Here is a 10,703-nt window from a genome sequence, read left to right as displayed (position 1 = left end):
AGAAGTCTTTTCAGATGAACTTGCCGACAATTTTGCTCCAACAATACCTGAAGGTTGTCGATCCACCGGCTGTGCCCCGCAGTGCCTGCCCCGTGCGGAACGTCCCGTCCGGTTCGCGGGGACGGGGACACAGATCCGGACGCACACGCTCCCCGCAGTCACGTGGGCCTCCGTTGCATCAGCCGGCGTTCAAAGCGCGGGGACCCGGTCTCGCATGATTGACGTTCCTTTTAGTCAATCAGAGATCAGAACTCCGAGCACATGACGCCACCCCAGCCAACCAGCGTGGAGGGAGGGCGTGAGTCGGCACCGAGCTGAGGGCAGTGTCGTGTCCGTGGTGGGTTCTGGCGTAGACTCGGTAATTTCATGGTTCTGATCCTAACGTGTCGGGTTAACGGCGGGTCGTCGGTGTCTGTTCAGTCCGCTGCTGGTGGGTGATGCTGTGTCCTGGACCTGCCCTCGGTTGGTTAGTGACACTGGACCAGATCCCTGGTCAGATTTCTCTCTGCTGGGAGCTGATGGTCTGGGTAGGGTCACTGGGCCAGGTCTTTGGCCACTGCTGAGGATGAAGCTCTGGGTAGTGCTGTTTCATCTGGACCCATCGCTGGCGGTTGGTAGTATCACTGGGCCAGGCTCTGTTCAGTTTACGCATTGCTGTGGATGAAGCTCTGGGTAGTGCTGTTTCATCTGGACCCATCGCTGGCGGTTGGTAGTATCACTGGGCCAGGCTCTGTTCAGTTTACGCATTGCTATGGATGAAGCTCTGGTGTCACTGCACCTAATCCTCTGGGTAGTTTGGCTGTGCTGAGCCTGTTGATTTGAATACAGCAATGCACGCTGACATTTCAGTGCAGTGCTGAAGGGGTGTTCTGCTGTCAGAGATGCGGTCTTTCAGCTGGGTCATTAGCTGAGGATGTCCTTCTATTGCAGTGGTTTTGAAAAAAAAAAGATTGCATCAGCTCCAAGGAGTCAGCATCACCAAAATTCTTATATGGTGATTTATCGCATTGCTGTTTGTGCGATCATGTACATATTGGCTATTGTGTGTCTTACGTCGCAACGGGGTGCAAGTAATTAACTTATATGGAAGAAATCTGGCGCCTTACGGTAGATCATAAACACTAAAAAGTCTGCAGATGCTGGAAATCCAAAGCAACAGACACAAAATGCTAGAGGAACTCAGCAGGTCAGGCAATCGACATTTCAGGCCGAGACCCTTCTTCAGGACTGGGAAGAATAGGGGAAGCTGCCTGAATGAAAAGGTGGGGTGAGGGTTCCCAGCCTCCTTTTTCTCCTATGGTCCACTCTCCTTTTCTATCAGACTCTTTCTTCTCCAGTCCCTGACCTGTTTCATATATCACCTTCCAGCTAGCCTCTTTCCCCTCCCCCCCACCATTTTATGCCGGCATCTTCCCCCCTCCTTCTCAGTCCTGATGAGGGGTCTTGGTACAAAATGTCGACTGTTTACTCTTTACCATAGATGCTGCCTGACCTGCTGAGTTCCTCCAGCATTCTGTACGTACTACTGTCTGAAATGATCCACTTTCTGGAAAAGCGATCAACGTTTCAAAAAAATGAGAGAGCTAAGTCAGCAGTTTGCACCAAACGACAACACAAAGGTTTTTGCTTTTTGGATGTCCAGTGAAGTTTTATGAGTAGAGCTGAAAAGTAAGGGGATGATCACATTGTTAGGATTGTACTGTGGGCCTGCAAGTAGTAAATGGGAATTAGAAGAACAATTATGCAAAATCATTGCAAGAATAATAGGGTTGACATAGTAGACAATTTCAACTTTCCTGATATAGACCGGGATTGCTATATTGCTAAGGGGTTAAATGGGATGGAATTTGTTAGCATGCTGAGAAAAGTTTCCTTGTGCAGTATATTGATGTGAAATTGAGGCTTTCGGGAAAAAAGGAGGCTTGGGTCAGGTAGAGCAGCCAAGATCGAGTGAAGCAGAGCAGGAGTATTGGGCTTGTAGGAGATTGCAAGGGCCCTAGTACAGATACTTAAATCATCCTTAGTGACAGGTGAGGTGTCAGAGGATTGGAGGACAGCTAATGTTGTTCCGTCTTTTTAAAAAGACTAAAAATAAACCAGGAAATTGTAGGCCAGTGAGCCTGACATCTGTAGTGGGGTAAGTTATTCAAAGATACTTTAAAGGAGCGCACGTATGAGTATTTGGATGGTCATGGACTGATTAAGGGTGGTCAGCATGGCTTCATGCATGGTAGTTCGTGTCTAACCAATTCTGTAGAGCTTTTCGGGGAAGTTAGTTGATGAAGGCAAGGCAGTGAATGTTGTCGATGTGGACAACAAGGTCCCACATGGGAGGTTGATCAAGAGGGTTCAGTCACTCGCATTCAAAATGAGGTAGTAAATTGGATTCGATACTGGCTTTGTGGGAGAGGCCAGAGATGATGAGGTTAATTGGATCAGCAAATTTCTGGATGATACCAAGACTGTGGGTGTAGTGGACACGAAGAAGACCATCATGGCTTGCAGCTGCAGCCAGACCTGGACCAGCTGGACAATGCCAGATAGAATTTAATGCAGACAGGTACGAGGTGTTCCACTTCGGTAAGACCAACCGGAGTAGGTCTTACACAGTGACTGGGAGGGCACTGAAGAATGCGGTACAACAAAGGGATCTGGGAATATGGGTCTATAATTTATTGGAAGTGGAGTCCGAGGTTGATAGGGTTGCAAAGAAAGCTTTGAGCATGCTGGCCTTCATAAATAAATGTATTGAGTACTGGAAATGGGATGTTATGTTAAAAGTTGTAATAGATGTTGGTATTGCCTAATTTGGAGTATTGTGTACAGTTTTGGTCACTTGCCTACAGGAAAAATGTAAATAAGTTTGAAATAGTACTGAGAAAATTTACAAGGACATTGCTGGGTCTGGGAGATCTGAGTTATGTGGAAAGATTGACTCGATTAGGACATAACAGAAGATGGGGAGGAGATTTGTTAGAGGAATACTAAATTATGGCTGTATAGATAGGGTAAGTGCAAGCAAGCTTTTTCCACTGAACTGAGGTTGGCTGGAGACTCCAACTAGAGGTCATGGGTTAGGGGTGAAAGGTAAGAAGTATAAGGGGAACATGAGGGGAGGCTTTCTTCATTCAGAGGGTCCTGAGAGTGTGGAATGAGCTGCTAGCACAACATTGAGAGGTTTGGATAGGTATATGGGTAGTAGGGCTATGTTCCCGATGCAGATCGGTGGGAGTAGGTAGTTTAAATGGTTTGGCACAGTCTTGGTGGACCTGCTTCTGTGCTGTGCTTATCTTTATCTAAGAAGGAAATAGAAGAACAAAAAGGAGCAGGGGTATTGGAGAGATTTGGTAGAAAAGATTAAGGTGAATCTACATGGAACATTTGGAGATATAACCATATAACAATTACAGCACGGAAACAGGCCATCTTGGCCCTTCTAGTCCGTGCCGAACGCTTACTCTCACCTAGTCCCACTGACACGCACTCAGCCCATAACCCTCCATTCCTTTCCTGTCCATATACCTATCCAATTTTACTTTAAATGACAATACTGAACCTGCCTCTACCACTTCTACTGGAAGCTCATTCCACACAGCTACCACTCTCTGAGTAAAGAAATTCCCCCCCCCCGTGTTACCTTTAAACTTTTGCCCCCTGACTCTCAACTCATGTCCTCTTGTTTGAATCTCCCCTACTCTCAATGGAAAAAGCCTATCCACATCAACTCTATCTATCCCTCTCATAATTTTAAATACCTCTATCAAGTCCCCCCCAACCTACTACGCTCCAAAGAATAAAGACCTAACTTGTTCAATCTTTCCTCGTAACTTAGGTGCTGAAACCCAGGAAACATTCTAGTAAATCTTCTCTGTACTCTCTCTATTTTGTTGACGTCTTTCCTATAATTCAGTGACCAGAACTGTACACAATACTCCAAATTCGGCCTTACCAATGCCTTGTACAATTTTAACATTACATCCCAACTCCTATACTAAATGCTCTGATTTATAAAGGCCAACATACCAAAAGCTTTCACGAGCGAAACTGCAGATGCTAGAAATAAATAAAAAACACAAAATGCTGGCAGAATTCAACAAGCCAGACAGCATCTATGGGAGGAGGTAATAACGACGTTTCGGGCCGAAACTGAAGTACTTCACTCCTGATGAAGTGTTTCGGCCTGAAACGTCATTATTATCCCCTCCCATAGATGCTGTCTGGCCTGTTGAGTTCTGCCAGCATTTTGTGTTTTTTATACCAAAAGCTTTCTTCACCACCCTATCCACATGAGATTCCACCTTCAGGGAACTATGCACCATTATTCCTAGATCACTCTATTCTTCTGCATTCTTCAATGCCCTACCATTTACCATGTATGTCCTATTTGGATTATTCCTACCAAAATGTAGCACCTCACACTTATCAGCATTAAACTCCATCTGCCATCACTCAGCCCACTTTTCTAACTGGCCAAAATCTCTCTGCAAGCTTTGAAAACCTACTTCATTATCCACGACACCACCTACCTTAGTATCATCTGCATACTTATTAATCCAATTTACCGCCCCATCATCCAGATCATTAATGTACATGACAAACAACATTGGACCCAGTACAGATGCCTGAGGCACACCACTAGTCACCGGCCTCCAACCTGACAAACAAGTTATCCACCACTACTCTCTGGCATCTCCCATCCAGCCACTGTTGAATCCATTTTACTACTTAAATATTAATACCTAACGATTGAACCTTCCTAACTAACTTTCTGTGTGGAACCTTGTCAAAGGCCTTGCCAAAGAGATGGGTGAGGTTCTCGAAGAATATTTGTTTTTATCACAGAGAGAGACATGAAGATTTTGGACCTTGAGATAATTAATGGGGGGATATTGAATGTCTTAAAATGTTTAAAGGTATATTAATCTCCAGGTATATTTTGGAACATCCTGGGAGGCTAGAAAGAAATTGTGTATGCTCTTATTGAGATATACATAATCATTAGTGAAGGTGTCAGAAGATGGGGGTTGTGCTTTTATTTTGGAAGGGCTGCAAAGAAAAACTTGGGAACTAATGACTAGTAAGCCCAGTCTTTGGTAGGTAAGTTATTGGAGGGAATTCTGAGGGATAAGATATAAAAGCATTTAGAACAACAAGGATTATTTGTTTTCCATGCCTCTGTAGTGAGCTCACATAACGTGGATGAGAATGAATACCCTTCCACCATTGAGATCTCGTCATTAGGACAGTGAGGTGTTCAATGTTTACCTGTTCTGTGCACTATAGGCATTTTGAATGATATTTCATTAATTTATTTGTGCTAATATTTTGTTCTACTTTCTGTATGTGATGTTTTGTGGGTGCCAGTGAACAACACGACCAATGGCGGTCCTTCAGACAGTTCACAAAACTACTTTCAGATATGATTCTGCTATGATTGGAACCTGTGATATACATTTTCCGGCCGATTGAGTGATCTGGCGCTCTGCTGTCTCTGGGGGAGTTCGGTGAGGTTTCGGGTGGAGAGTGTGACCTACAGGTTCACAAGCTTGGAGATGGAGTGTGAGCTCATTATCAACTCCCTTTCTCACTGATCAAAGCTTTGAACAAGATTGAATTCAACAAGGACAACAGCAGAAGGCAAGCGGGTGTTCTGCCTGTGTTTGACTGGTCTCTCCCCTCGCTTGATGGTGCCTAGGTCTTGGGCAATTGATGTGGTTTGTGATTGGACTCTGAAGTTCGTGTAATATGTTCCTGGTTTCAGGTTACTTTTTTATTATTGCTATTTTGTATGATTTTGATTGGGTCTGGTTCTGTGCTTGCAATCAACAACTGATATAGTGCTAAAATGAACTGAACATTCCTAGAGTCTGGTTTGATCTGTTACGTTTTGTAATTTTTGCTGTTTGAGTGATTTTTTTGTGTGTTGGGTGTTTGATGTTTTCTTTGAATGGGTTCTACAGTGTTTCTTTGTTTCGTGGCTGTCTGGGAAGACAAATCTCAGGGTTGTACACTGCATACATACTTCTATTGTAAATGTTGCAAGAAAAGATTAGTGAACCCTTTGCAATTACCTAGTTTTCTGCTTTAATTCTAAAATGTTGTCTGATCTATATCTAAGTCACAATAATAGACAGAGACAATCTGCCCAAACTAATAACACCCAAACAATTATACTTTTCATGTCTTTATTGAACACGTTGTTTAATCAATCACAGTCCAGCCTGGTAAAAGTATGTGAACCCTTGTATTTAATTACTGGTAGAACCTCCTTTAGCAGCAATAACCTCCACAAAATATTTCCTGTAGCTACTGCTCAGACTTGTACAATGGTGATGAGGAATTTTAGACCATTCCTTTATACAGAACTGTTTCATTTCATTAATGTTTCTGAGATTCCTTGCATGAACAGCCCTCTTCAGGTCATGCCCAAGCATCTCAATTGGACCCTGACTTGGCAATTCCAAAACATGAATTTTCTTTTTAAACCATTCTGTTGTTGATTTACTCTTGGCTTTCAGATCATTGTCTTGTTGCATCATCCACTTCTAAGAAGATTCAGGTGACGGACCTCTACCCTGATTCTCAATGTCTTGATGCAATCGTTGAGGGAACAATGAATTCAAAATTGTAAGCTGTCCAGGCCCTGAGGCAACAAAGCATCCCCAAACCATGATGCTCCTTTTACCATGCTTCACAGTTGGGATGAAGTTTTGGTGTGCAGTGCCTTTCTTCCTCCAAACATAGCAGTGTGCATTTCTCCCAAAATGTCTTGCACACAGAACATTGTCCCAGAAGCTTTGTGGAACATCTAGGTGGTCTTTTGCAAACTGGAGACATGCAGCAATGTTTTTCCTGCAGAGCAGTTTTTTTCTGTGGTGTCCTTCCATGAACATCATTCTTGTTTTGTGTTTTTCTTATAGTGAGCACATGAACAGAGGCTTTAACTAATTCTAGAGATTTCTTCAGGTCATCTGCTGTTACCCTTTAGTTCTTTTTCACCTCCTTCAACATTGCACGTTGTGCACTTGGTGTGATCTTTGCAGGACATCCACTTGTAAGGAGAGTAGCGACAGTACTGAATTTTCTCCATTTGTAGACAATTTCTCTTCCTGTTGACTGATGAATATTCAGGTCTTTAGAAATGCTTTTGTAGCCTTTTCCAGCTTCATGCATCTCTACAATTTTTCTTCTAATGTCCCCTGAAAGTGCTTTGATCGAAGCATGGTGCAGGTAAACAGATCTTTCTTGAGAAGGGCAGACTTTGTCAGTAACCTGCCTTTGTGTGTCTTTTTTTTTAATAGGGCAGGACACCTCCACAACCCACACCTCTAATCTCATCTTGTTGATTGGAACACCTGATTCCAAATAGCTTTTGTAGAAAGCATTACCCCAGAGGTTCACATACGTTTTTGAACCTAGACTGTAGTTGTTAAATGGTATACTCAGTATTGATGAAAAAAAGTACAACTGTTTGTGGGTTAATAGTTTAGGCAGATTGTTTTTGTCCATAATTGTGACCTAGATGAAGATCAGATCACATTTTATGACTGATCAATGCAGAAAACCAAGTAATTGCAAAGAGTTCACAAACTTTTTCTTGCAACTGTATATGCAATCAGATGACGATAAACTTGAATGTACGGGGATGGTTATTAAGTTTGCAGATGACATCGGCTTACAGTCGGCCCTCCTTATCCATGAGGGATTGGTTCCGGGACCCCTCACGGATACCAAAAAACGCGGATGCTCAAGTCCCTTATTCAACCTGTCTTAATGCGGTTGAGTTCTGAATCCTCTGTGTTTCTGTTCACAAAAATAATCATGATCACGGTTGAAAATAAAGTGGAAATAATAAAGCGATCAGTAAGAGGTGAAACGCCATCTGTCATTGGAAAAGCATTAGGCTACAGTCGGTCAACGATCGAAACAATTTTAAAGGATAAAGTGAGAAAGGCCCTGCCCCGATGAAAGCTATAATTATTACTAAACAACGCAGTGGTTTAATTATTGGGTTTTGGGTTTTTGATCCTCCACATTAACCAGGCACGGAAGGAGAGCGTGCTTGGAAGTGGTCTGTCACTGGATCAAACTTGGGAACTTCCCAAGCCCAGCCCTGAAACATACATTCTTAAGTGTTCTATATGCATAGAAAGGTAAAATATATACTATATACTAAGACAAATGTTTGACTAACTGACGCTAAATAATACCAGAAGTACCTGTTCCGACTTACATAGTAAGAGAACTTCAGATTTTTTTTTGATCCCGATCCACGATAACCTACGCACATCCTCCCATATACTTTAAATCATCTCTAGATTACTTATAATACCTAATATAATGTCAGTGCTATGTAAACTAGTTTAAATGGGAATCTTGGTCTGCATGGCCTTTTCTGCGCTATATGACTCCATAACTTTGTAATTATAGACATGGAGAAATTGTTTATTTAGAGATCTAGCATGGAACAGACCCTTGCAGCCCAATGAGCCACACTGCCCAGAAATCCACCTATTTAACCCGAGCCACCCGACAGTTTACAAATACCAGTTACCTATTAACCAGTACTCTCTGTAATGCGGGAGGATTCCCAGGCTCTTTGGAGAAGATGTACAACCTTCTTACAGACTCTGCTGGGTTGGAACTCTGAGCTCAGACATACTGAACTGTAATAGCATCATATGGACTGTGGAGCCCAAAATAAAAAAATTACGTACATACTTGATGGAGGTTTTGCTGTCTAAAGAAATTTCTCTATATTTCTGTTTTGAATGGACACCCCTCTATCCTGAGGCTGTGCCCTCTTGTCCTAGACTCTCCCACCATGAGAAACATCCTGTCCACATCAACTCTGTCTGGGCCTTTCAACATTCCAAAGGTTTCATTGAGATCCTCCCCCCAATCCTTCTAAATTCCAGCAAGTACGGACCCAGAGCCATCAAACATTCCTCGTATGATAACGCTTTCATTCCTGGAATCATCCTTGTGAATGTCCTCTGGATCCTCTCCCTTGCCAGCACATCTCTTCTACAATGAGCAGCCCAAAACTGTACACAATACTCAAGATGAGGCCTCACAAGTGCCTTATAAAGCCTCAGTATAACATCCCTGCTCTTGTATTCTAGACCTGTTAAAATGAATGCCAACATTGCATTTGCCTTCCTCACCACTGACTCAACCTGCAAGTTAACCTTCAGGGTGTTCTGCACAAGTACTCTCAAGTTCCTTTGCGTCTCAGATTTTTGGATTTTCTCCCCATTTAGAAAAATAGTCCACACGTTTATTTCTACTACCAAAGTGCATGACTATGCATTTTCTATTGTATTTCATTTGCCACATTCTTGACCATTCTCTTAATCTGTCTGACTCCTGCATCCTACCTGTTTCCTCAACACTACCTGCCCCTCCATCAATCTTGGCAACAAACCCATCTATTCCATCATCTAAATCATTTAGATGCAGCATAAAAAGAAGTGGCCACAACACCAACCCCTGTGGAACACCACTAGTCACTGGCAGCCAACCAGAAAAGGATCCTTTTATTCCCACTCACTGCCTCTTACCAATCAGCCATTGCTCTAACCATGTTAGTAACTTTCCTGTAATACCATGGGCTCTTAATTTGGTAAGCAGCCTCGTGTGGTACCTTGTCAAAGGCCTTCTGAAAGTCAAAGTATACAACATCCACTGCATCCCCTTTATCTATCCTACTTGTAATCTCCTCAAAGAATTCCAACAGGGCCGTCAGGCAGGATTTTCCCTGAAGGAAACCATGCTGACTTTGTCCTATCTTGTTCTGTGTCACCAAGTACTCCATCACTACATCCTTAACAATTGATTCTAACATCTTCACAACCACTGAGGTCAGGCTAACTGGTCTATAATTTCCTTTCTGCTGCCTTCCTCCTTTCTTAAAGTGTGGAATGATATTTGCAATTTTCTAGTCCTCTGGCACCATGCCAGAGTCCAATGATTTTTGAAAGACATTTCTAATGCTGCCACGATCTCTACCGCTACCTCTTTTAGAAACCTAGGGTGCGGTTCATCTGGTCCGGGTGACTTATGTACCTTTAGGTCTTTGAGCACCTTCTCCCTTGAAACAGTAACTGCACTCACTTCTCTTCCTTCACACTGCAACATCTGGCACACTGCTAGTGTCGTCCACAGTGAAGACGGACGCAAAATACTTATTTAGTTCTTCAGCCATATAGAACATAGAAATTTACAGCTCATCACAGGCCCTTCAGCCCACAATGTTGTGCCGACCATGTAACCTACTCTAGAGACTGCCAAGAAGTTCCCTAGCGCATAGTCCTCTATTTTTCTAAGCGCCATGTACCTATCTAAGAGGCTCTTAAAAGACCCTATTGTATCCACCTCCACCACTGCCATATGCTTGTCCCCGTTATTATTTCTCCTACCTCATTTTCTAGTGGTCCTATATTCACTCTCATCTCTATTTTTTACATACTTGAAAAAGCTTTTAATATCTACTTTGATATTTGTTCATTTGCTTTCATATTTCATCTTTTCCCTTCTAGTGATTCTTTTAGTTGCTCTCTGTAGGTTTTTAAAAACTTCCCAGTCCTCTATCTTCCCACTAATTTTTGCTTTGTTGTATGCCCTCTCTTTTGTTTTTACATTGGCTTTGACTTCTGTTGTCAGCCACGGTTGTACTATTTTGCCATTTGAGTATTTCTTCA

The 10,703-nt window shown here is 42.8% G+C and overlaps 1 protein-coding gene across 2 annotated transcripts in view; it reads left to right on the top strand.

Annotated features, from left to right (window-relative positions):
- Positions 1 to 228: 228 nt before the first annotated feature.
- The window catches only part of aars1 (alanyl-tRNA synthetase 1), a 67,208-nt gene continuing 56,733 nt past the window's right edge, over positions 229 to 10,703 (top strand). Inside the window, exon 1 of one of the 2 annotated variants that reach the window (XM_073069652.1) lies at positions 229 to 358. The gene's annotated coding sequence lies outside the window, so the exon portion shown is untranslated. The remainder of the gene's footprint in view (positions 359 to 10,703) is intronic. The other variant, XM_073069653.1, reaches the window with a different exon arrangement.

This window comes from Hemitrygon akajei, chromosome 17, assembly GCF_048418815.1.
Source record: "Hemitrygon akajei chromosome 17, sHemAka1.3, whole genome shotgun sequence".
Taxonomy (NCBI): domain Eukaryota; kingdom Metazoa; phylum Chordata; class Chondrichthyes; order Myliobatiformes; family Dasyatidae; genus Hemitrygon; species Hemitrygon akajei.
The sequence above is the reverse complement of the archived record's forward strand: the minus strand, read 5'-3'. Positions and strand labels throughout refer to the sequence as shown.